The sequence below is a fragment of the Mastigoproctus giganteus genome, chromosome 11 (assembly GCF_048544385.1).
Source record: "Mastigoproctus giganteus isolate SK-2022 chromosome 11, ASM4854438v1, whole genome shotgun sequence".
NCBI classification, from domain to species: domain Eukaryota; kingdom Metazoa; phylum Arthropoda; class Arachnida; order Uropygi; family Thelyphonidae; genus Mastigoproctus; species Mastigoproctus giganteus.
The window spans coordinates 169,191,071-169,218,124 of NC_143585.1; the positions used below are offsets into that span (position 1 = coordinate 169,191,071).

Consider the following 27,054-nt stretch of genomic DNA (forward strand, 5'->3'; position numbering starts at 1 on the left):
CGACTGATATGCATGTTGTACTGGCTACAAAACTCGGAATAGCTAATGTGAGACCCCCCACTTATACCCGAGAATGGTTAATTACAGCGTCGGACGAAGAGAACTTTAGAAATTCCTTCGGTCACAGAGTGAACCGAAACAACCAACATCTCTCCAGACGAGTGACAAGTGGATCAGGACATGCTGCGATGTAAAAAAAAAAAAAAAAAAAAAAGCCTATAAAATCTCCTCGCGTCATTGACGGAATTCGAAATCGGGCCTTTTCCAACCGACTTGGGGGAACAGTGATTATAAGCATTGTGTTACCCACAAGAACTCTCTGCATGTCAAACTTCGTGTCTTCTGTGTCCTAATCCTCAAGTCTTTCTCATCCCGAACATCCAGCTTTCAATTCTCCCTTCTCCTCCCAACGTACAAACTACTTCCTGAGTTTCTGTTTCTCAAGTACATTTGATCATAAGATCACTTTATAGTCCCTTACTTGCCATCGGTCCAAGTCCTTTTGAAGCACCACAGCCTGGTTAACTGCCCTCTCAACTCAAGTATTCGGAAAACTTTGACAGCTCCCCTGCATTCCCTCATCAACATAATCGAGGACTACAGGAAAGGAGAAAGGTCCTAGTCCTGATGCTACTCATTCCACGTTGTTTAGTCTGAATTCATCAGCCAAGCAGCAAAAGGTTCCACTGAGAGGGATGTATACAAATATTGCCAACTAAAACCTGCGAGGCTTCAAATCAGTTCCAGTTTTAAACATTTGACCGAGAGAGTTGTAAGATATGGAATCTTACAAAAATAATTTTTTTTTTTATAAAGACTTTGGAAGTTATTTTTTTTTTAAAGATTCTTGCGGCTAGTGGGATAAGATGGTAATATCGTCTATTTCACTAATAAGATTATTCAGTATGAAATAAAGCGAGTCTGTGCTTTCAACTTCCGCTATAAGCGGGGAATAAACGAAGAAAACTACTGTAAAGCAGCATGGGGTCTGGTGCAAACAGACGAATTAAGGTTTATGCGGGGTCGTAAACAGGAAGTGGGTTCTTGACCAGCACATAAGTTTCCAAAGATACATACTGTGGTCACTAGATGTGAGTTTCGTACGCTACAGGGACAAGACATTAGAGAGAAGGGAGTGTTGTTTTTTGGATAATCGGCTAACATCTAAGGGCACACAGTATGGCAGCAGATCCGGTAAAATAGTAAAAGTGGGTGTATTGCAACACGTGCTACTGGGCCGACTGAGTAAGGGTTTCCAACAAATGAAAGGAGAAGAATCCGAGGATGAGTATAGGATTGAAAGGAGTCACTGGTAATAGGCGTGGCGGACTCGGGAGAAAGATGAAGGAAGGTAGAATAAAAAGGGAGTGAAAGGGTTGGAAAGAGAGTCTGTCAAAGTTGAGCAAGTGCTGACCAGTTTAAGATGGAGTAGTTAGTCGAGAAAGGGTAGATAAGTTTTAAGATAGAAGAATTAGTGAGAGAGGCAGTCGAGTAAGTGGAGAGAATAAGTTAAGATGTATTAATCAGTCAGTTAGTCAATCCGTCAGTAAGTCAGTAGAAGACAGTATTTTTGAGTGAAGGAGTGAAAGGGATGAAGAAAAGTGCCGTAGAAAAAAATTAAAATTGTTGGACAATAAAGGAAGCCCGACGTGTTGTCAGTAAAGAGCAGAAGGCAATTAAAATAGTTGAGGAGGCACAATACGGTAGAAGTTAGTTCATTGCAGGATCTCACAAAGGATAAGAAGAAATCAAATCCATTATCAAGTAACGAGATGTCTGATACCCAGGAGATAAATGGTGCTGAAGCCGATAATGTTCTGAGCCAAACAAAAGTGAGAACAACCGTTCTAACCAGATGAAATTAATCGCTTTTAAGGAGCAAAGGTACACGAAACCCGAGAAGCAAACCCGATAACTCCTGACGAACTCTCCAAGGGTTTGTGAGATGCGTTCCAGATGGAATAGACCTAATATTCACCACAAGAAAGATGAAAGACATGCCGCAGAGCCCGTCAAGATAACTAAGTAAGTGATTAGTTTACTAAAGTATTCTCACCATCACACAAAAGACTGTAGATACCCCGATAGCCGAATTGGTAGAACTTTTAAACAGAACACTGAGATAGGTATAAGAATTACTCAGTTGAAAGGGTAGGTTATTGTAGGATATGTGTTGAAGGACAATAACCAGAGCATGTTAATAAGTGTATAGAAGTCTTTTAGTTTATTCGAAGTAATTGATGCCTTGTTTATAATTGCCTGATAGGCTACAATTAATTATATTTTGGATGGGAATTAGAAGTGATCGATACCTGTTAATAATCATTGTAATAAGTAAATAAGTATTGAATTTTGGAAAGGAATTAGAGGGAATAAGAAAACCGACGGCAGCCATCAAATGTTCAAGTTGTATTTGTAGAAATTGGCAGTGGCATGATTGAAGAAGGTTGTAAATTATAATCTGTTATAAAGTGGGAGGGATAACAAATTCTCCAGAAATTAATAGAAGTTTAATCTAATTTTGGAGTAAGAAATTGATTTGTAAAGGAGAGAGAATGTTAACAGATTCTTGAAAGTTATTTGAGCTCAGGTGTAAGGAGGAAGAAACATCATCAGTTCTTGAAAGGGGAATTTTGATTATGATATATATAAGTAGATGAGATTAGATTATTTTGTCATGTGTTTGAGTTTAATCATTTTGGTTTGGACGTATTCATGTAAATATGTACAATAAACTAAATTTTATATAAAAACTTTTGTGTATTTTTTGTTATTCTGAGCACCAGCCTATCAGAAGGGCATTAAATACATCTAAAGAGCTTTTCCCTTTGAATCTAAGATTTTCTGTGAAGTTAATAGTCAGATGCGCAAGTGGGGAGTTACTTAAAAGGGGAACTAACCAAAAGGATATGAAAATATATATAGGTAAGTAATAAATAATAAATAAAATCGCCACCCCCACAGAGTCAAACATCCTTGAATTTAAATTAAATATTTGACGGGAATAGGAGGAGGCATTAAAAACATAATGCTAGACTGAATTTGCAGCCAATTCGGTTATTCTCGTATATTAAAATAAACAAATTGTAAATTTATATTCGAATTAAATTTCTAATAAATTAATTAATACCGGGGAGCAGCTAATGGAACCAATCTATTCGAGAAGAGAATCTATACCTCCCCAAACATCCTGATTAATTTCGCCAATACGCGTGGGCTCAGTTCTAATCTCAGCGAAGTCTATTTCTATCTTCAATCTGCCAAATCCTACTTATGGCTTTTGACAACCTTTTAGTTTCCACGAATACCACCATTCTTGATTTCCTAATTACTTGCCCTATAGTTCCTTCCGTTAAAAAGTAGCGCTTGTGCGCATGTTCCGGTATTCTGTCAGAGAATCCTAATCTGGAATATCCTCTTTTTGATGTCCTTTGCCTCAAAATCCCCTTACCTCACTCTCCCAACCCGTGCTTAAGCACCTTCGATAAGTCTCGAAAAAAGACGCTAAAGTTTTGTCTTTTTCTTCATGTTCCAACAGAGTTGAAGACCAGTTGTCCTCCACGTTTCTCAGCTCGGTTGGACTGGAGAAGTTTTGCCAGCAAAACGTGTGTTCCGTTGACCCGAACATAGCGCTGAGAACCCAAGGAGGACTTCTTTCCCTCGTCTCGATACGAAGTCGACGCGTGACAGCTGCTAATAAAGTTCTCGCGTCTGTTGACAAGGCCTTCTCAAGAAGGTCTCGCTAATTGGGCGATCGCAGGAATTTGCCCGGATTGAATGACTCGATAATGAATGCGTTTGTTCTAGGAACAAATTCCGAGCGAATGCGTTTGGCCACCAGATTGGCCGCTAGAAGGTCAATGAATATGCAACGACATTCCCCACTTTACAACTCCTCCCTGAAAACACATGTTCAACGCGGAAGTGCGACGCACATTTACTTGTGCTACATGTCGAGAGCGTGATTATGAACACGCACGTCTGTTTCTCGTTGGCCACAGCGAAAGGCGAGTAATCCTAACGCTGCGAGCTACGAATTCAGCAAACCACAACTACTTTTTGTACGGGAAATGGTCTTACTGCACGTGAGAGATTCTTCCGAATAAAATCGAGGGAGTCGCTGCGCATAGTCAACTTTTTCGTTCAGGAGCCATTTTTAGTCCTTAATCCAAATCGTAATCCTCTTAAACTTCCATAGAGGTCTAAATTTAAATTAAGATTTAGGATAAGCTTAGAAAAAAATAAAATATTTTTGCCACTCAGCTTCCGGTGATCTTCGGTGCAAATACCGTTTTATTTGAACCCGAACCGCAACTCATTAAACAAAATGCTTTTTAATTAAATTTATAAGCAATATTTGACCCTCTTGCGTTGGTAGAATCGCCGTCTTCCATACACCGGGTGGAAAAGACCAGACCGGTTCGTAAAACTCGGGGTAATCGCCAGCAAACCAACCACAGAACACATGCAAATTACAGACATATTGTATATGGCGAAAAATGGCCTCGGTTGCTGATGTGCTTAAAACAACCAACAGAGTACACACGCATTCTGCACAGGCAAACGGTATCACTAATTTAGGTCAGATGGGCATAGCGATTCGAACACTGTCGTTACCTTTTTAGAATAACAAAGTTAAAAGAAAATTATAAACTGAAATTGTAAAAAATATATAAAAAACAAAACAAAAAAACCTGTCATATTAGAAGTACCCAAGGCCCAACTTATAGGAACATGTTTATTATCCATAAATTGCATGTTTCCTTTGGTCAATTTGCCTGTTTTTCTGAAAGAAAAACCAGAGTTTCGGAGGTGGGGGGGGGCGAGGAAACCTTGCTATCGACATCAGAGAACCACAACCTCAACCGCACAGGGAAAAAGCCAGTAAAAGTTCTTCGAGTCATTGATGGGATTCGAACTCAGGACTTTTCCACACGGTGTGGGGAGGACTGTGATTATATCCACGAGGGCCGCTATGAGTATTGGAAAGTGTGCCATGCGATTTTTATGTATACGACCGAGTGTCATGTGGAATGCATCGGGATTGGTCCAATGACCAAATTATACGCGTCCAATTGATTCTGTGGAAATAGCTCGTTGATGCAAGAGAACAAGGAGGCGGAACGATTTCTGCCGAATAATAGAGGTTGCAGTATGTCATGTGGACATGCATTGCGTCTTAGGTAGAGCGGCTCTTGAACCCTAGCTCAACTCTGCTTTAACGAGATTACTTGCTTTGTTTACTTTGAAAACTTCAAATATGTTGAGGTTAATCTTGTATACAGTGTTTAATTTTTGTATAGTTGTTTTTTTTTTTTTTTTTTTTTTTTTAACAATTTTTGGCTAGAGTCTTTGGCTCAAACTTTGTTGGGCTCTTGGAAGAGAGGGACTCTTCTGCTGCTGCTGGCTGATAGCCCCTGGTCTTCTTTCCGGTGGTGGTGGTGCGCGATTTCGACCTGCTGATTCCGGTTAGCCAAACAGCCAGTTCATTTCTGGCCATTTCTACTGCGCCCTACACAAATACATAGCTCAACTCTGTCTTAGTGCTCTGTGATGAATACAGAACTATGTAAAATGGCCAGAAAGGAGTGTAGTGTTAGGTTTGTATATACCCGTCCATGCCACGAGGAGGCGGTCCATAACTGTGCGCATACTGACCAGCCAAAAGGACTAATTTAAAGATCCTACATGCATTAGAAGGCAGAAGCCAATCCCCTGTGAATGCGGTACCAGGGGGAAAGGGGAGGCTGGGAAGGAGGGAATTAAAAAATAACAGAATACAGTAAAAGAAAAATAATAGTTTAAAAATAATTTTAACAGAATTAAGAGGGTATAAATAAAAAAAGAAAACAATAGAAAATTAAGAAAAAAATAAAAATTCCGCTCTGAAACAAGGCGCCACACTGAACTCGCCCCTAAAAGGTAAGGCCAGCGTAAAAATAAAAAGAAAATAAATAAACACACACCCACAAACAAATTAAAGTACGAATAAAATAAATGTAATAGTAATAATAAAAGCTAGAGACGTAAATACAATAAGCTATTAAAAAATAATAATAAGAATAAGAAAGAAAAGGCAGCGGAACTATAACTGCCTAACATTATAAAGACAGCAGCTCATTTACAGCTAAAAATATCAAAACACAAAAAAAAAAACTTTTTTTTTTTTTTTAAGGAAAATTACTTATAGCCAAGCTGTGTGACTATACAACCAACCCTGGGGAACCGCTCAGCTGGTTTTTCCTAACCAATTACGGTATTGCCAATAAGATGTTCTCGGGAGTGACTTCCGTCGAGTAAATAAATCTTTGGCATAATCTTGAAAATGTTGGATCCTCGATGAATTTGTACTCCTGACCTGTTTGAAATATTTGTGGGACACAATTCAGTTGTCTCTGATCTCCATAAATCAGGCAGTAATACAGTAGAGAAATCTTTATTGCAATAATAATAACAACAACACAAATCTATACATTGCAATATTGCCCTTCGCGGCCACCAGGCCAGGGGTAGATGCTTCCATCCTCTAGAGATCGTTTGTTGCTTGTTATTTGGTTTTTAGGAGCATTAGCAACTAAGGCCATATTGCTCCGGGATATGCGGCGGTCATTTCCTGACCTTTCCGCTTCCTCCGTATTTGGTGGTGACGGGCTCGCACCCCGGTCTAACTCTAGAGATCCACAAAATCAATGGTCGGAGTCAACGAGATGAAAAAAATTTAAGTTTAGCATTGAGCGATTCATGTCCAGGATGATATAATTTGGGAAGAGACAAGGGGTAAACTATTTTCCTGTAGACTTATTTAGAAGGGTAACATTTGGTATGAGCTGATTTTTTGTTACCAGCCCCTTTGTGCAATCTTGGGAACACCAACACTGCACTGGGGGAAAAAAAGAGATGTCTAGTCTGACAGCCCGATTCCTAGTGTTTCACACGGATGGAAAGAAATGCCAAGTTAACGGGATACTGTTTTCGACTAGTTGTATTCCTTCGTGGCTGCAGTTCATCTACGAGAGTTCTTCCAACAGAATAATGCACCGTGTCACTAGGCTATAACTGTATAAAACTGGTTACAGGTGCATGAATGTGGATTCATGCCTACTGCGGTGGCTTTCCGAGCCACCAGATCTAAATACAACTGAAGCACCTGTGAGATGAGATGGCTGCGGATCTCTTCAGAAAGCAATCAGATTTGCAACAACTGTGAAAGTAATTGAGTCAGCATGGACCAGATTCTCTTTCTGGCACATCTTCGAAAACTCGTTGAGTCCATGTCTTGTCAAATGTACGCTGTTCTGAAGGATGAAGAAGTGACTTAGTCGGTAATAGTTAGATGCACCTAAGAAAGTGGTCACTCAGTGTATAGCACAACCAGACCACTCAGACTATCCGTGGTCACTATGCTGTAAGCGCTCAGCTAACTAGTGGCAATCTTCTTCTCTCACTATGTGAATCATCTTTGCACCTGATACTCCATTTTAGAAAGCACTCAGAATGAAATTTGACCTTAAACTTCAGCTTTAAGAAGAGAAGCAATAGACAGTGACCTGCTCTGAAAATAGCAAGAACACTAATCTTCGATTCATTCATAACGGGCCTCCAAAATCGCACCCATCCGGAAAAGAGCTGAGTTCTCATTTCCGTTTCAAGGTTTGGCAACAGGTTCTCTGACTAGAACCAAGAAACTCAGGACGACTGTTTTCCTGACATCCAACCCCACCCGATGACACTAGAGCGCGCTCAAAATTATTGAAGACTGTCCAAGAATCATGGACAGTTCGCCTCAAAAATATAAAAGCTGCAACGTTCAACAACACTTCGAGGGGGGAGAAACAGTAATAAAGTGAAAACAACTTCAGATACAAATCAACTGCAGCGTAGGATGACATCCGACTTTGTATAATGAAGTTCCACGTCTTTATTAAATGCGGCGACCAGTTTCGAGAAGAAACACGAATACTGCGTTGGGTATAAATGTACTATTTTATTCCATCTACACAGTTACAACATTAAAAAAATTGAACACTTAAAATAAAATACAAAAGGGAAAAAAAAAAAAAAAAAAACAGAACGAAGACGCAACGTTTCGGTTATTTTTTTATGGATGAAAAACCCGTTTCAGGCAGGAAAATACCAGAACACGCCATGAAAAAGGCCATTAAAAATTATACCCATCTAGACGAGAATTATACCCAGGCGTCTTCCTTACAGAATGGAAAAGAAGTGATTGAAGTCATCGTGCCTTGATTGAAATAAAGTTTTTTTCTTGTCCTCCCTCTTAATAACATTGCACACAGAATATATCTGCCTAGAAGAAAACACCGAATTCTAGACAAAAACGATACAAAACAGGAGTTACGGGTACAGGGTTTAATAACGAGTGGAGAAATGCCGTCTGGGATTGTTAGCGATATAATTCAGAGACGTTGAATTCTTCTAAAAATCAGAAGCTGATATTCAGTTGGGTGGACTCGAAGGCAATAGGATCACCAAAGAGAAACAGCAGTAGAACAGAACAGAAGTTACTGCAAATACAGCTTCGGAAAGAGCTCAGGAGACTGGAATTGTTTTTTGGCCAAAGAAGCGAGCTCCTACTGGGCCTTTTCAAAATCAGTTTTCTTTTTTAACAGCTTGTTTACAACTAATGCGAACATAAATAATGTAGCCAGAAAACGAAGTTGGAGATTTGGATACAAGCCAACTGCAGTATTCCTTTTTTTTTTCTTTCTTTTTTTGGGGGGGGGGGGTATTAAAAGACAAATCTTTAGTACGGTATTAGTAATGGCCATATGGTGCAAGGAAGTTATGGCTTATGCTGCACAAGGCAAAAAAAGAAAAAAAAGAAATAATAAAATACATAAAATAAAATAATAAGAATAAAAACAAATTAATAATAAGAAGAAAATTTAAGAAAAACATAATAATAATAATTAATAAGAGAAAAGGAAATGTATAACCTTCAACCCTTAGGTAATTATTTAGCTGACCTTTGAATTTCCCCAGACTGTCAGCCGCTACCACCCATGTAGGCAACTTATTCCAGTAATTTATAACTCGCTGGATAAAATAAACCTTCCTGCAATCCAGTTTAAACAACTCCCTCCGTAACTTGAAAGAAATTACAGCCCCTTATTCTCGAATCATTTATAACCGTGAAAATTTCGTCCTCATTCATTTTACTGATGCCCCTCATTCATTTTACTGATGCCTCTCAGAGCCTTAAACACCTCAATCAAATCTCCTCTAAGGTGTCTAGTTTCCTAACTCTGCAACCCACATATTCGAAGTCTTTCCTCACATGGACGCCCTTTTGCCGATCTCACCAGGCGAGTTACCCTTCTTTGCACCCTTTCAAGAAGCTCGATGTCTTTCTTTAGGTGCGGTCTCCATACTTGAACACAGTATTCCAAGGGCGGTCTAACAATAGCCTTATACAACGGAATTATGACATCCTTATCTCTACTAGCGATTATTCGATAAATAATCGATAGGACACCATGGGCCTTCCTTGCAACAGGTCTACAATGCTTTCAGAACTTAAAGTCTGACCGTAGTCTAACACCCAAGTCCCTTTCCTCCACTACCGGCTTTAGTTCAATCCCACGAAATGTATAAGTTATTTTGGGGCTACTGTTCCCCGGTCCAATACTTTACACTTTACTGGATTAAAGCGTAGCTGCCATTTTTCTGACCATCCTTGAAGTCTATCTAGGTCATTCTGAAGAAGCTCTGCTTGGCGGAGATCATTAACTACTCTACTAATCTTTATATAATCTGCAAATTTAGACATCACGCCCTCTACCCCTTCATCGATGTCATTTTTGAAACTCAAAAACAACAATGATCCTAATAGTGATCCTTCGGAAACCCACTTCTTAAATCAACCCAATCTGAGGAATAATCATTTATCACAACCCTCTGCCTCCTGTCCCGAAGCCATCCAGCTATCCATCTAAGGATTTTCCCTGTGATTCCAACCTGTTCCAGCTTATAAAGTAACCGCTCATGTGGGACTGAGTCAAATGCTTTGCTGAAATCCAAATAAACAAGGTGAAATTATTCCCAAAGTCCAGCTCTTGAGGGACCCCGTCAAAATAGCTAACCAGATGAGTTAAACATGATTTTCCCTTTACAAACCATGCTGCGTATCCTTCAGAATTCCATTTATATCCAAGTAATCCTGAATCTTAACCCCCCTTCCCCCGAATGCAAAAATGCAGGGGCGAGGATAGTTAAGCACAATATATTCAGATAAAAAATTCAATATACTGTTTAAATCTCATTGTTGTTATGTCGAACGACACGACCTTTATTATTATTATTGATTTTCTCCTCGTGGGATTTTTTTTCACCCCTTGACGGGTACTAGTACGAAGTGCATGGATTGGTGGTGCATCAGCATCTGAGGGTATAATGCTCTGGTGAGTTGTGTCCAGTTACTTATTATTGTGTCCAGTTATTAGTGTTGGTCGAAGAACTAACTATGCTACAGGTGTTCAGGACCACTGTTTTCTGAATTTCCATGTAAGTGTTCGTATTTTTAATACAGTACACTTTCTTCGATCAATCGGTATTTTTGCGTTAGCTTCTGATGTATTATCCTGGAGATCTGGTCGTGTCTGTGATTGCACCCGTCTGGATGATCACCCTGCCTCCTGTGTGGATGTGCTGGGTTGTTTCTGGAGCCAGATGGCATCGTTGACGTGTGTCATCTGTCATTCCGAGGTCCTCGGCGATGTATTCCTGTACTTCTCTGCGTTGATTATCTGGTATTGTATAGGAGCATGAATCCTTCGGTTTCGGAAGAGCCTCCATAACACTACAAAAATGATTTTGTTTAAATCACAGATGGATTCAAGATGTCCTCCGCAAATTAAAATCAATGCAATTCGTTTGTCCAAATGAATTGCATTGGAACACTATTAAATAAAAAATTGAGTTTTTATCCTCATATGGTATATTTGGGAGAAAAAGTCCAAAAAGGGCTTCAGGAGCAATAATCAGATTATCGCGTTCAGACGCGTTCAGATCTAGAAGTCTCTTTTGTTATATATTACAAAGCAGTGTTCCTCCCAATGGTAAAGTACTCAGCTGGAGCATGGTTTTATAGGGTAGGAATTGTTTGACATACAAATAAATTACAATTGATTCAGAGATTATGCTTTTGGCTGTTCACGGTGCTTGTAGAACTGTTTCCACATCCGCATTCCAGGTCCTTGCTGAGACCTTACCCTTGGATTTCTTTGTCGCATTTTGAGGCTTTTGTTATCGTATTAAGAAAGAGGATTCCGACAACGTATTTAGGAAGAGTTACAATTGCAGTATTGGAATGAACTAATTCTTATCTGGCAGACGAGGTGAGACAATTCTTCAACTGAAGTGGCGACAAGATATGGTACTCCAGAAGTGACGTATGTGTTAAATAATGTGAATCAAATGTGGTTTACTATAAGAATGGACACTTCATTCTTGATACCTGGTCATGAAAATGTAAATGAGCTGTTTCAGATGGGGTTGAGTGTTACAGAATTATGTCTGTGTGGACTTAAGGAAAACTAGAAAAAAAACAAGTGTTTTATGAATGTCCTTTTTATATATTTTGAAAAAAATACCAAAGAACACTTCTAATATTAATTTTTTTAAGTGTTTGGATAGTTTCAAATGGTGGAAGATGTGTAAATTAACTTTGGACTACAAAAATTGCGCGACTAATCAAATTTTGTTAAAAATCAACTTTTTGGTGTATTTTGAAAGTAATAGCCACGCAACATTGATCAATTTTCAGTGCTTTGAAGTAGTGTAAGATACATTTCTTACAAATTTCAACCGTACAAAAATGCTTACTGTTAATCGAGAGTTATTAAAAAGCAATCGCACGTCTGTCCAGCAGCGAATGACAGATATCTGATAATTTTAATCAAAATACTCAAATTAATGTTGGTGCCGTTCGAAATGTATGTGGTTTCCATTAAAAGTGATCTTTATTCTCCGGTTTGCTCCAAACTTTCCTTTCTACAAAGTGTACAAGTGAAATTTCAAGGAAGAACTGAAGTGATCTTGGAGCGAATGGATGGGTGGAATCGGAAGGGTTTTTTTTTTTTTTTGCTGATGCTAGGTAACCTCGCTTATATGCTTCTACTAATGCTAAATTATTGTGTCGGTAAGCTCCGCGAAGCCTGCTTTTCTTTTGAAGTAGCAATGAACAGTAGGGATTATTTCTTGAGATATAAAAGATTTAATGATTGACTAATTTTGCATCGAAAGCTTCAAGTCCAGCTCTTGGCTTTACAACACGCGAATTTGTTTTACACAATTGTTATAGATGACAACCAAGAAAAGAGGTGGCGCACTCCCTCTTCGTAGGGATATTTTTTTAAATTTAATCGATTAATATATTGGAACTTTCACCTTTACCCCTCTTTACCTTCCTTTCGTGTAATTTTTAATTTTAACCAATACGGATCTCAGAAGGGATCTAAGATAATAAGCTTTTCTAAAAATTTAATAAAAATACAGAAATTAATGCAAGTTTTCCATTAAAATGATTTTTATTTTAGCGTGTTTGCTCGAGAAAGTCTTTCGTAAGAGGATTTCTTTAGACACTGCTGTTCACGCATGCACTTAATACAGGTTCGAGTCCGAAGAGACTCGAACTTTTCCAAGTATTTATTCGCAAAAAGGGGAAACAACACAAGGGGCCCCTGTTTTATTTGACTAACACGACGTACGCCGTGTTGGGGAAAAGTTCTTTTTATTTGAACAAAATCAATTTTAGTTTTTCTCTTTCTCTGGCAATTTTTCTCCGATTCGAAAAGTGATGTTGTTTCTACGGACGTGTGGTGATTTCATGCTCCGATTAAGCACAACTGCTGCGGGAGATTTTGGGTTTTTTATGTTAAAATCGGAAATCTGTAAGGTTATAACTCGCTCAAAAGTGTGGAAAATGTAGATCGATTTTTATGTTTTGAATGTACAAGAAAAGTTTGTGCCCACATTGAAATTTCAAGATTTATCTCACTACGTTCTTATAGTGTACAGAAAATGTGGAAAAGTTATCGGGTTTTTTTTTAAGGCTTTTAAAGTTGATTTTTCACGTTTCGTGTGAAATGCGCCTTATTAAAAATTCAACTCTTCGCGATATTTCGAAAATAATTCGTATGATTTCCATTAAAGTGATCTTTATTCTCACGTGTTTGCTACAAACTTTATTTCTAGTACACTGAGCGGACAGAAATCATGGGATACCTACCTAGTAACAGGCAGGCCTACCTTTCGTCCTGATAAGGGCAGTCCACACGGCGAGGCATTGAGTCCACAGGTATTTCCATCCATGGTTGCTGCACCGCTGTCCATAATTCCGTCGCATTCCTGGGCGGAGGGTCCGAAGCTCGAACAGACCTTTCCGCAGCATCACAAAGGTGCTCCACAGGGTTCACGTCCAGTGAACGGGGAAGCCATTCCATGGTGGTAAAATCTGCGGAATGCTTTTCGAACCATTTCTAGTCACCACAGTTCTGTCAGGAGGCGCATTGTCCTGTTGTAGGAGTCCATTGCCCTATGGCAATTGCCCATTGAGGAGTCCATTGCCCTATGCCCTATGGCTATCATTGCCACTCTTGGTACGGAAACGAGGAGATTGCAATTAGGCGTAATATACCTACCACCGGAGCACATTAAAGAAAACAGAGCCGAGCTTCTTACGTGGCTCACCTCAAATCTGAGCACGAACACAGACACAATCATAATGGGGGACCTCAATATGCCACTACCAAAACATCGGGAGGCAAAAAGCGAGTTGGACGATACAATGAATGCTTTAAACATAATCCAATTGAAAACACCAGCAACAAGAGGAACTCAGTGCCTAGATCTCATATACTACAATACCCCAGATATAAAGTTGAGGAATAGCTACATGAAATTCACTTCGGATCACCAACCGCTCACGTGTGAAGCCACTTTAAGAAGAATCCGGGACATCCGCCAAACTGGTCCGCATCCAAAAAGCGATACAAAGATAATTTTCTCATCAAAATATATTAAAAGTGACGTCATTCTGAAACATCTGATGGCATATAATTGGCAAAACCTATACCTTTTGGCCACTGATGATGCCTTATCAGCGCTCTCACAATCACTCATGCATATGGCTGAAGAAGGAGCATCTAAGGAAATTAAATTATCAGACAGGGCAAAGCCCTGGTTCAACTCACAGTTGAAAGCAATCTTCAAAAATAAGCAAAAATTGTTCAGGAAATGGAAAAGAACTAGGCATCCAGAGGACACACCCGGTATAAACATGAAAGAGCACGTTTCATGAAGGAGAAGAAACGGGCACACATCGATATGGCTAAAGCAAAACTAAAAAAAGGCAAAAGAATTGTCAGCAAAAAAAACCTCGCGACTGAGGCATCCTTTAAGGAATGGACCGAAGCCACTTTCGGAACACCCCTCAAGGAAAACCAAATTGACAGCGAAGCAAACAATAACAGGATACAAGATGTAATCAAGGGGTTTAAGGAATCTATCAATAGTAATCGGATTGTCACTAACAATCCGATTACTATTGATAGATGTTCTACTACACATATTCCAGAGAATTTTGATGGAGGAGAACTTCCCGAAGCTGTGGAAAAGCTATATTGTAAAACCTATCCCCAAAATAAAAAACCCAAAATCTGTAAAAGACTTCAGACCAATCGCTATCGGATGCTCATTGCAAAAAATCTTTGAAAAAACAATCCTGCACACCATCATCGAGCATTGCTTCAAGCACAGGCCAGAATACCTGCACTCAGTACTTCCACAGAGATCGACCATCACCAACCTCATGGAGACACTGCTAAGGATCCAGCAAGCACTAAACAGCAAGCAGCAGGTGGACGTAGTCTATTTAAATGTGGCATCCGCGTATGATAACATATCCATCCCAGCTCTCATAGTCATTCTGCGGGACTACTTTCACATTGCAAGAAATGCCCTCCATTTATTTAAGAGCACTCTTTGGCGCAGACAAATTGCGGTGACAAACGAAAACATGTGCACAACGTATGACGTTGATAAAGGTGTCCCGCAAGGAGGAGTATTGTCTGCCACACTTTTTTGCCATAGCCCTAGAACCCTTCTTAGCCCAGAATAAGAAGCACTTCATCACATACGCCGATGATATAAAATTTTTTATTACCTCAGGAGATCAGAAATCAGCTGACTACCACAACCAAGTGGCTAATACTAAAATAAAAGAACTTCAAGAGTATCTTGATTGTATCGGACTGCAGTTGAACGAAAAAAAGACGGCACAAATGACTTTCACAAATAAAATAAAGCCAAACAAAATGGCAATATTTGTGAACGGCATCCTCGTCCAAAAGGCACAGTCACACATTGATCTTGGTCTCAAGTGGGACGAAGGCCTGACCTTCCGCCCGCACTTCGCATACATCCGTAACAAAACATACGCGGCGCTTTGGGCAACCAGGCAGGAGCTCACCGGTATTAGAGACCCCGGTCTGATGAAGCAATACATCAACAGATGTGTTACTCCTGTTCCCCTATACGCGGCACAAATCTGGTCTTCAGCTGCCGAATGCAGTATCAAAGCCTTTCTAGGACTCGAATACTGGCTCTTGAGATGGCTGAACAGAATTTCAGCTAAGCCTTTTACCATCTCAAGAGCTATACTATACTCCAATTTAGAGGTCACACCCTGGAGACAAATAATCACGTCAAGGAACATAATGACCCTCGCTCAGCTTTTAACGGGACGACTGGACGCACCGAAAGCCCGAGAGTGGATAAAAATACCCGGCGAAAAATCAAGACGAGTTGCAGATAAGGAACCGCAACTCAAAGCGGCATTTACGCAGTTGGATAGCCTCGGAAGATTCTTTCCAGCAAACACCATCCAGCTATTCAACAACCTAAATATCAATCCTGAAAAGCTCTGCAATTGCAAATCCTACAGAAAGGAAGTTCTCAGAAACTGTTACTTGCAAATACAGATGTAAGGATACAGTTTTAGCGCCTTGTTCGGCCAGACACAAGCCACTGGGCTTTAGGAAACCCGACCTCATCAGGAAATAGATGTCAGGATTGTCCTACCTACAAAACTCTAATCCCCACAGAAGAAGACGACTGCGGGAAAATTGAACTTTCAAATTTTTTATTTTGCTGTATCGCTGTCATTCCTGTTGTTTCAAATGCTGTACGTTGTCTGGCTGTAAATATTTGTGTTTATGTAAATATGGTGAAACTCCCATTTGTGTGTGTGTTTAAGCAGAAGGTATACTTCAATTTTAATGATATTATGTTCTTACCAGTTTACGGTAGTAAAAGCCTTTGCGAGTAATCAATAACTCAATTATTCTATATTCCAGATAATTATAAATCAGATATTATGTATTTCATGTATTTTATAACTGTAACATAGATGTATATTTTGTAACATAGTTGTATATGTATATTCACCCTCTAGCCTGTGGCTGTAACCGGGTGTTCTCCTAAGAGAAATAAACTGATGATAATAAAAAAAAAAAATGGATGCACGATGATCATGAAGAAATGCAGATGGTCTACAAGGACGGACCCGTAACCTGGACCGTTCAGAGATGCGTCTAGACGTACCAAAGGTCCCAACGTGTCCAGTTGAACAGGCACCAGACCATTACCGACGTCCACCTGCCTGAACAGCTCCTTGTTGACATGACGAGTGCATAGCTTCGTACGGTTTCCGCCAGATAAGCACCCTCCCGTTCGCTCGAAATAAATAAATAAATTTTCTGTTTATACTCCTGGATGACCAAACGGTCAGAGGAGTTTACAAGATACACAGAATACAAGAAACAACACCGTATTCAGTAGTCACGGGCTTGAACCCCGGTCACTCAAGGCACGTATACTTATGCACCCACGCGCATGACCACTAGGCTACGGAGGCCTAAACGATAACTGGTAACGGGACTGATCGGACCAGGATACCCTTCTCCAATCATCCAAGGTCCACTGCCGATGTTCTTTCGCCCAGTTGAGGACTAGAGTCCTGTGTCGTAGTGTTACCAATGGGACTCTGGTGGGTCCCATAACCTCTTCCGCTAATGATCGCCTGATAGTCTTGGTGGAGACGTTTCTGACACCTCCCTCGTTGAAGTCGACGGCGATTTGTGCCACTGTCGCTTTCCGGTTGGCTTAAACAATGAGCGACAGACGTCGACGGTCACGTTCATCGGCACCCTTTCTCCGTCCACAATGCTGTTATTCAGGTAATGGGGTATTCCCGATACACTCTTTATACTGTCGAACAGGGATAGGGAAATTTCTGTACGACCTCTGCGATAGAGTGACCTATTGTCGGGCACCCCCTATCATCCCGCTTTCAAAGTCCGTTAACTCACGACGTTTATCCATACTGACATCGAATTACTGTCTACGTGAATGCAGTGATGCAGTATACCTATATCAATCAATAAGCGCACTCAGCAGATGGAAACTCCCAGTGAAACTCTCCAGCTCAGGCACGTTTGTGAAACGTACAACATCACAGCTGTGACTACCCGAGCCAAGCTGTTAATCACTAGGCTGGGACCTACTACCCAGGCCACTGCTATCAAAAGCTTCCTAGACAAAGAGCTCGGCATTAAGGTAGATGTTAGAGCCATTAAAACCAAATTCCCATCATATTCTTCTTTTGTGCTCTCTTGCCACAGGGCTCACCTCCATGAGGTTCTTAACCCGGCAGTCTAGCCGACAGGTGCCTTAATTAAGCCATTCATTGAAACAAAAAATTACACCAATCACAAGGCCAATATTATACACCAATAGCAATCAATTTTCAAGAGACAAACGGATGTTACACAAACATCATTAACTTTCTTTCTACAAAATGTTAGGAGCCTCGCTAACAAGTTCCATACCTTGCAAGTCCTGCTTCCCCAGGAAGCCAGATTTCATTTGCATCTCGGAAACTTGGGTTGATGATGGGAAACACCTCGGGGTGCTCCTCTCGTTACCACTATCTGGCAAACTTCAGAAAAGACAAGAGAGGAGGTGGAGTTGCAATCTTCATCAAGGACCCCTTTCAGGCAGCTTCACAGCAACAAAACGCTACACTACGAAGCAGTCATTGCAACTTTCAGCAAGAATAGAAAAAAAGATTCAAATCGACCTCGTGAATCTGCCGCCAGGACACACCCCCATCAATCAGAAAAGGCCTTTTTGCACGGTTATCTTTCCATTTTCTCCCGGAAATCCAAACAACCATTTTAGGGGATTTTAACATGTCTTTGCCAAGGCAAGGCATTCCATGTCTTCATCTAAGATACCAGCTTACCTTGAGGCTTACTCCCTAGATACTCCACCGGCCAGATGGAGACGAGCATATAATCAAGAATTCTTCTGTATATAATATTTACTATGTACACCCCCTCTAGCCGAACCAGGCTGTTCCGGGGATGCCCACTGATGTGGAAATAAAAAGATGCTAACAATAATAATAATAATAAATAGCTGGCAAGCGGTGGGTTGTTCCACTAGCGAGAAGGGTGACCTCGTCGCATTGCCGAGGAACCAAGTATCCATGAATTTTGTGTGCTTTCGGTGTATACAAGTGAAATTATTGCGTCAGTAATGATAGCTTGGGATGGATTCGATTGTGATATCGATATTGGAGATGGACGCTGCCTCGGATCTTTTCTGTGTTTACATAAATTGTTCGCGAACTACATGGCCATCGTTTATTCAATTTCTTTGAAATTGTTTCTAGAAAAATCAAAGTTTTGTGTTGTTTCAAACGTACTTGAAACAACTCGAAGCTGGTACACGAATAATATTATCCGCTCGTGCTTTCTTATAGCAACGCAATACAAATTAAAAAAAAAAATATATATATATATATATATTCTTTAGGTTTTGCTCGCTGTCATATGTTCTGCTGCGTTTAAAAATACAGTTAAACATCTACAAAGAGGTATTATTATTATTATTAGCCATATGGTGGAAGGAAGCCTGAGGTTTATGCTGCACCAGTCAAAAAAATTCCAAGTTACCCTGAGTGAGAGAGAATAAAATAAATAAATTTTCTGTTTATACTCCGGGACGACCAAATGGTCGGAGGAGTTCGAAAAGTAGAAAGGAGTCACCAAGAAAGAGAAGAACGATGATATCCAGCTCAGGACCATGGGCGTGCCAGGCCCATACTCACCAGATGTGAGCCCCTGAGGGGATAATAAGAAATATTTATTATTTTTCCCGGGAATAAAATTAATTTTCCCAAAAATAATTCCGTATTTCTTCTTTCTGTTGCAATAAAAGAACAATCGTGCGGGAAAAGTCATCGGATGTAAAGAATTTATCTTCATTCATGACCTTCCAGCGAAAGGTTCGACGATTTCGCAAAAGTAAAGTTTTAATTCGTCTTTGGGCGACTACGGAAAGGCTCGAGTTGTTATTGGAGCGGAGGTTTAATGGCGCAAGGGCTGTTATGACTAAACTGCGTCTCCAACCTTGAAATAGTGATCAGTATGGTAAGGAAAGGAATTGAGAAGTACTGTACTTATATAAATTGATCGCTTTCAGATAGGGGAACAGCCTGGAAAACGCTCGAGTGTACATGCGGGAACAGTCAATGGACACGCAATGGCGAGAATTCTTTCGGCCCTTAAAAGACTTCTGACTAATGTACTCCTTTTTGGGGAGGGGCGTTACGGGTGGACAAATGCTAATGGCGATTTCTGGACTTTTGGGATTGAAAGGACTCATTCACAGTTATAGAGATTGAATGTTTCCCGTTCTTCTCTCTCAGTTTGTCAACAAATGTTCGGCGTTGATTTTCACCTCCTCAAGGAGTAGTTCGGACGTGATAATTCTTTGTGATAATTATTTCTAAAATGCCTAGTTTCAATATTACCTGCAAACCAGTAAGGGGCAAAAAAAAAAAAAAAAAAAGTGTGTTTTACAGCGTTTCGCGTCGCTTTGTTCGATTTGGAAGTAGTGTCACTCGGAACACACGTTCGTCTTTCCAAATATCAGTGGGGTGAATTGAAAGGAAAGCGAAGTCAAGTTACGTTGACATATTAAGAAAAGAATACAAACTAAGGCAGCATTTCCACCTTGGTGTGAGATAACCTGAGCAACAGCGATCTCCAGAAAAATCTTCACTTCGACCTTCTCGAAGCGAAACTTCGATTTGTTGTCGATTTCGTAGAAATCCGAAAAGAATATAACGGAACACGAAAAATCGCATTTCTATGGCGATATTGATTTTCTAGAGCTCTTCCAAAGCACGATGTCGTTTTAGACTTCTCGGCCAGATGCAAGCTGAGTAAGAGACCTTGCTGTGATTTCTGGAGTTCTTCGGGGTTCCCGTAACTTTCCCATTTCAGCAAAACTCCACCGAGGGAAGGTAATACGTCTGGACAAATAAGTGTTGTTTTCCGTTGCGGATTGTTCGTGTTAATAAACGCGAATTTTCAAATAGAGCCCTGTATTTGTGGATCCAATTACAGAAAAAGATTCCAGAATTAACAGAGGTAATCAGCAAAAACCCGGCAATAGCTGCGAGTGTCGTTATGGTATGTTATTAGCATTAAGAACTTTATTATCTCGAGCATATATATATATTTTTTTATTTTTGAATGCAAGTTATTTTTTATTATTGAATGCAAGTTGAACTTTATTATTATTGATAATGTCTCTTTTTGTAAATTGTATTCAACTTTTTTGTATTCACCATAAATTGTCTTTAACGAAAAATTAGTTTGAAACGTGAATAATGCGCATGCACATTAATTTTCTTCACCTTTAAAAAAAAAAAAAAAAACTTTAAAAATTGAATATTTTCAAATTCTCACAGTCAGGAACTTCATAATTTTTCCTTCTTATTGAAAAGATATTTATTTTCTCCTTAAAATTCGTGCCAAATTACTTAAAATCCCACAGAAAGTGGCGCCCCCTAACAGGAAAGCGAAAACGAGTCCAATTTCGCCCAAAGGATCATGGGAATAAAACCACAGTCTAAACTAAAACTACACGGTTGAGGACCACGTGACTTCCAGTGACGTCACCGCTACCGACGCCAAAGAGGGGAGTAGGGGGGGAGGTTAATTTTATCCAAATGACCAGTTCTAAGTACACGTTTTCAGACATTTTTGCAGTACGTGGACGTGTTTATCACTTTTTGAATATGAAATCATTTAAATATTTCTTTTTCTTTTAGCGTTCCAATAAACGTTTCTTCCTTAGCAGCTTTCTTTTCCGGTCACCGGGAAAATCTCTTCGTTGTCGCTTATTCTTCACATATTCAGGTTGCCCTGACAACCTAAATATGCTGCACGACACCTTTGGGTAATTTGGTGTTTTTGCGCTGCAGTAACACTAGCAAAGCTTCCAACTACAGCAGGGTTACAATGATCTCCTACGCGTTCTTTTTCTTACAGGTAAAAGAAGACCGACTCCAGATCAGAAGCTGTTTGTCTTTATAGCGCTTTTTATATTTCTTATAATTAGCGAACTGGGCACTATCCCCGAGGGGCGAGCTCTGTTGAGATTTTTTGAAAATAATGATTCCTTTCTAAATAGTATCCACAATAAGACTTTCATTCATCAAAAACTGTTCGATTTGTGCTTCCTTAGCTTAGATGTGAAAAACACAATTTTAAGAAATCAAAAATACACGACAGTATTTATTTTTTCATAAAGGAACTCTGAATCAAAATTTTACAAATTACTTTCCGATACACTTTTCTGATCGCCAAAGGTTTGTTCGTTTAACTCGATAATTTCTCCACCTCACTCAAAGCATGTTCATTAAGGAACTTGGAATTAAAAAGGAAAAATGCGGGCAATTATTTCACTCACACAATACTGGAAATTTTAAAAAGCGGAAAATATTGAAATGGAGTCCTGGAGACAAAAGGTGGTCACTTTTCGGTGACCAACAGAGTCAGTTGACTCACAGCAGTTTGTGGCTCGCTATGGACAAGGCAGACATATCTCAACACGTCCAGTTCGAGTAACCACCCCTTCCACTAGGGAGTTTATTTCCAGCTCAAAAATGTGACTTTTTATACAAAATTATTTTAGTACGGTTAATCAGAGGGGTTATATTTTGACACAGGAAAACAAAAATCACAAGCGTACACACAGCTAATCGCTTTGACAAAAATGTGAGCGTTAATCCTAGTTAGCAGTCACGTGAGATCGAACCGTGGAATTTTGAGAGTGCAAGTGAGGGCCAAAATTGCAATCCGCTACTATAAGAGTTGAAAGGTGGTGGAGGACTGAATGCGGAATCTACGCAGCACCGGAGGCACAAAAGATAAAAAAATTTCACCAGAAATGAATGACAGCAGCAGCAGGTGACATCAGCGATAGGGAGAGAACAGGAAATCTGTCAACCACTGGGACTCCAGACAACACCGCGACAGTGATTGAAATATTCCCTAGGAGCCCACAGCGTAAAAGTTGACTCTCCCATTACGCAGTTGCGACCATCCTCAGGAGAGAACTGTCTTTGAAACCATGGAGGCCACAATTCGGTCAACACTTGTGTCCTGATGACTGAGACAGAAGGATGGAATTTGCAGAACTTATTAGTTGGTGGAACGAAAAGTGACCAGAGCTGTTTGGAGTGGTGAGGTTGTGTTTCTCGTTGGCAGTTTTGTTAATTGATCCAACTGTCATTACTGGGCAGCAGAAAACCTGGACATGTCTTGAAAAAGGCTTAAAGTAGGGTAATCCAACTACGGCATCACATCGTCCACTGTAGTTAAACCATTCATTCTGCGAGAAAACTCGAAATGTCGCAAGGCTGTTTTGTGGCCAATTATTTCGCATCGAAACTTAACTTCGTCCGGGATAGAGCAGACCCACCCCCATCCACATTTTTCAAATCACATCCGTACATGGCTGCATGAGCATTACCCAGGGCGATGGACTGGCAGACGCTGTGTGTATGAATAGCCTGCCTGCAGCTCGGATGTGACGCTCTGCGATATATATAAAACAGTTACCAAAATGCTCACAGGCATTCCAATTAACTTTTTGCAATCGATAGTGTGGAATGTACCAGTTCGTTTACGAAAATGTGTCGAAAATCTGAGGCTCGTGTGGAATTTTAAGACACTGCCCACAGCTGCTTTTATTTGTTTATTTTTTTTATTAGGATTATGAACTTAAAGGCTTTTATATTAATAACGCCAAACAACATCGGTGAGAACGTCCAGTTAATTATTAGGATTTTTGTGGAACATTTAGTTAAAATGCGCCGAATTATGTAAAATAAAACAATGTAATTGGGCATCGCAAGGTTGCATAAAACAAACGATTCTATAACTGCGCAAGTGCAACAGAATTGCGAGTAACGTGTCCTAAAAATGCCACGCAATTGCTGTGACATAAAATGCGGCGGGTTTCAAATTACGCGTCATATATTTTTTAAAATAAATCTTTAAAAACAGCATCCACTGAAAGCAAAACCGCATTAGGTTGAAAATCAGAGAAAACGTTTTCAAAACCAAGCGCGCAGGGCGAATTTTGATTTTATCTGTCCGATGTTCGCATTAGCTTCCTCAGATTATTTTTTTTTATTTTACTTCGTTTATTTATTTTTTCCCCCTTTCCGGTAGCATTTCTTTTTTCAAGAAGGTTAAGTTACCTACAAATTGTGGGGGGAAGAAAATTATTTTTTTTAAACGGCATTTTCTTGAAATTGCGATCCAACCGTGCGAGGGGTTGCGGGTTCCCAGCGGCGTTTAAAAAGGAAAATCGTAGAAATTCCGAGTAACCAACCCTTCCCTTTTACGGACACGGACTTTTGAACGATGAATATTACGGGCTTCTTCCTCGAAAGTCAGGGGCGCTACACGGGGTGAATGTGCGCCAACAAATAATATTTTAAATCGCAAAAATTAATGGGAAAATTGAACGCCACCAACGAGTGTGTTCGTTTGGAGCAAAATTGGTGCGAAAAGCAAAGTTCAAACGTCGTACGCTGGTGGAAAGACGTTTTTCCTTCGACGTGCGTCTGCTACAGAAATTGGGCCGCGGATCATCTGGGCGCTGCTTATGACGTCATTGGGTTGGCCGGGTCCGTCTACGTAGCGCTCAAGTTAGGTTAAAGCGTACGTGACAACAGCGACCCCGTTCGTGTTTTCGTCGAGTGCGTGCTGCCGAAGCCAAGTTAAACTCAGTTTTGACTGGCGGCTGCACCCGCATAGAGAGAGAGAGAGAGAGAGAGAGAGATTTTTCGGTCAGCATAGCAAACCCACTGAAAGTGAAAGCTAATTGGACGCTGCCGAATAGCAGAAAATGGAATCCAGCGAGAACGCGTGTGTTTTAAATGGCGCAGGATATTGCAATCACGCACGAAATGCCTCGCGTCTGAAGCCTTCCAGATTTTCCGAGGCCATTGGGTCTCCTAACTATCGAGGCAGACGAAATGCTCAAGGTGTGCGCGTGACAATTTTATGAAGAGAATTTGCTGGAAAGAGCACGGATTGGTGTTAGTTGGCGCTGGCAAAGTTAAAATAATTATTAATGCGGCGCAGCAGACCAGTGACAGCTGCCAATCTGTCCCCTCTGCAGGCCTCGTTGCTGGCCTGACGCAGTGACTTGGACGACCCCCAATAAGTGCTTGCAGCTCACAAAGTTCGCCTCGCTGCAACTTCCCCCGTTCCATTTTCAGTCAGTCTTCGCCAGACACTTCAAATGCAGATATTTCGGTTTTTGCTCGAGTTATTCGTAAACATCACGACGAAGGTAAGGAGGCGGGGGGGGGGGAGTCCTTTAAAAGCAGCTGACAGCAGAAACTACCTGTAAGCTAGCTTCTGCTGTCAGCTGCTTTTAAAGGCTAAATAAAGATTATATCTCTCTGTCTCTCTCTGATAAAATCTTGCCCGATCCGTTGAACGGATCGGGCAACATTTCAGTCGTAATTTTGGTGAGTGCGGAACTGCGTTTAGAGCCCGCTTTATGGGCGCAGTGCGCTTTTACAAGATCGGCGAGAGCCTCTCTTGTAACAGCGCATAAACTTCGAGAAATATGGGGGAAGAGGGCTGGACAATATTATCCCGGCTGCGAATGTGTCTTAAAGATTTATAAAGGTTACGATACAAGACGATAGACAGGTTATTCCCCGGGTTCCAGAGTTTATTCGCAGGTATCGAGGCTACCGATTATTCGATATCTCCCCCCCCCCTTCCGCGCGCCCTGCAATGATGAGCGGATTCTAGAATCGAACGTGCACTTTTTCAAATGCACGGTCATTCGCCTCTTCTGCGTGAATGAATGGAGACTAATCTTGGATGACCTTCTGGAAAAGAAACAACATTCGTGGCGTTTCTCACATGCAATAAATAAATTGGGGGGAGGGGAAGGATGTTAGTGCGAGGCTGCAGAGTTCTCATTGCTCCCAACAGAAGAGAATGCTAAAAATAGCGCAACTTGTCCGCTGCACGCGAGGCTTGCGACGTCTTTACTACAAGCTAAGCGAGGTTAAAAGAGAGAAAAGAAGAATCTAACCTGTCATTGTTGCTGGTGCTCGGCGTGCTATTACTCCACTGAAGGAAACCACCCGGGGTGTTCAGGGGTCGAGAATCGGGAGTCCGAGCGTCGGGTGCACAGAAGAAAGTTCAGCTCGCGCACACACTACACAGACTGGTGCGGCATTCGCTCACCTCCACTTTAAAGGCCAACTCGAAAAACTGCGTGGTGCACTGCCATCGGCGTGCGTGGTGCAGCACCCCCACCAACTGAGGACGACGTCTGCGTGCAGGAGCGAGGAGTGCCCGGCAGTAGGAAGAGCCAGCTGCACTAACGAGATGAGGTCACGGCTGCGGTTTGGGCGAGCACCCTGCACGTAGAAAGACAAATCCAAACGGCGCACTGAAATTCGTCTCGTTTCTCGCCAAGCATCGCTCGCTCGATATTTCTGGCTCCTTGCGCAACCGCTTCCTGGGTGGCTCGGTGAGATCGCAGCAAACTACGGAGACGGCTCACCTCATTTCACCGCACGATCGATAATTACGTGTGGTCGCTCCTTCCGCGGATTACGCGAAGAAATGTTCAGAAATCGAACCACCCCCTCGGCAACGAAGAAGGGCAGGGGCAACACGAAACAATCCCGCGAAAAGCTTCGGTGCCTTACGTTAATATCGCCGGTTACTACGAGTTACACCGCGGAATACGTCTCTGCTTTTCCACCCAACGATATACGAGCATGCGCAGCGCATCCACCAGCATCGGCGACGCCATTGGTCGAGCCTCCACTTCTGGAAAACGTCGATACGCCATTTATTTGTTTTTAGAGAAGAAAATCGGGCGTTTTTCTCCCGAGCTCCTTAATTTTCTTCCTCCGAATGGAAGTTGGTTTCAAATTTCTCACCCACACCGCGAAGCCCGAGTTCTAAGCGTGAAGGCGCGCGGTACGGGTTGAAACCGAGATAAAAGAGCACGTAAACGTGATTCAGTTCGAAGGAAAGACGGATGACGAAGCCACGACGTACATTCACCAAAAAATGCGAAATCCAAATCGTAACACCGTACTAGCGAAAGCAAACGGCTTGCAAATGGACTTAAATCGAAAAGGGGCAATCCGAGCAAAAGGGGTTGAGAAGGGCGCAGGAGGAGGCTTAGAAACAAATAACTGAAAGAGGATTGCAATGGCATCGGAAAGGACAAACGAATGTGGACATGTGTTTTTGTTAAAGGGCGGCTCCTAGAACGTGAGTTCAACTCCGCCTCGTATCTCTGTGAAGAACAGTATCACTACAAATGGGCCAGATGTGTGTGTGTGACGTCGGTTTGTGTGTGTGTGTTCTGTTGTTCTGTTCTGTTCTGGCCTCTTGGCTACCCAGAAGCATCAGTCACCTGGACAGATGATTCTGGGTACTCGTCCACACCACGGGAAGGTGGGCCAGTTCCAATGGAGCACGTACTGTCTCGATAAGAGACTCTGAACCACCTGATGTTGCCAAAAGGTGGGCCAGATTTCTCTGGGGGCCCACTCCAGAGAGAGGAAAAAAAAAAATAAATAAAATAAAAATTAAATAAACTAAAAACAGA

The 27,054-nt window shown here is 41.1% G+C and overlaps 1 protein-coding gene across 4 annotated transcripts in view; it reads right to left on the reverse strand.

Annotated features, from left to right (window-relative positions):
• The window catches only part of LOC150078563 (catenin delta-2-like), a 666,545-nt gene extending 640,377 nt beyond the window's left edge, over nt 1-26,168 (reverse strand). For 3 of the 4 annotated variants that reach the window (XR_016547633.1, XM_090385056.1, XM_090385059.1), the window contains exon 1: nt 25,513-26,167. The gene's annotated coding sequence lies outside the window, so the exon portion shown is untranslated. Of the gene's footprint in view, nt 1-25,512 lie in introns of all 4 variants that reach the window. The other variant, XM_090385058.1, reaches the window with a different exon arrangement.
• Nucleotides 26,169-27,054: the final 886 nt, after the last annotated feature.